We start from the raw sequence: 1,006 nt of genomic DNA on the forward strand, positions 1-1,006 counted from the left end.
ACATGACCTCAGGTTTAGAGGAAAACTCATTAACAACTTGTGATATTCAAGTGATACAACCTTGCATGCTGAAATTGATGTACTTACTGATGAAATTAAAGATCATAGAAAATAAAAATCCTCAAAACTGAACAATTAAGTTACATCATGATAACTGGAAAGATATTGAAGTTCTCAAGTACTTTGATTTATCCTGGATCTGCAATTAATGCCCACAGAAGCAGCAGTCAAAAAATCAAATGCACTGGACAAATTTGCTATAAAAGAGCTCTTTACAATTTAAGATAGCAAAATGTTACCTTGAGGACTAAGGTGATCCAAACCAGGTTTTTTTCAAATTCCTCACATGCATGTGAAAGCTGTATAACGAATAAGAAAGGCTGGAGGAGAATTGATAACTTTGAATTATGGTGCTAAAACAGAATATTGCACATACTATGGTCTGTCAGAAAGAAGAAAAAAAGAGGAAATCCTTGAAGATATGCAGCCAGAATACTCCTTAAAAGCAAGGAACTGCCAGAAGGAGGGAAAAAAAATTATATATATATAATATCTTGGAAGAAGTACAGCCAGAATACTCCTTAAAAGCCAGGATGGTGAGAACTTGTCTCACATACTTTGAACATGTTATCAGGAAGGGCCAGTTCTTGGAAAAGGACATCATGTTAGATAAAGTAAAAAGTCAACAAGAGAAAGGCCCTGAACAAGGTAGATGGATCTTGTGACTGCAACAATGGTGAAGAACCATGCACTATTTTGTTCTGCTGCACACAGGGCTGAAATGAGTTATAACTGACTCAACAATACCTAACAACAATTTTTTACTTCTTATATGAGCATTTAAATTTGAAATGATATGAAATAGCTTGGGTATTATTATTATTAACATTTTAGCACCTTGATAAAGTTTAACACATTCATGATAAGAAGAGCCAAGTTATATAATATAACATTTTATTTTATTTTTTTAGTTTCACATTAATTGGTACTTTATTTGCTTAAAACC

This window comes from Chrysochloris asiatica, unplaced genomic scaffold (genome assembly GCF_000296735.1).
Source record: "Chrysochloris asiatica unplaced genomic scaffold, ChrAsi1.0 scaffold00019, whole genome shotgun sequence".
NCBI lineage: Eukaryota > Metazoa > Chordata > Mammalia > Afrosoricida > Chrysochloridae > Chrysochloris > Chrysochloris asiatica.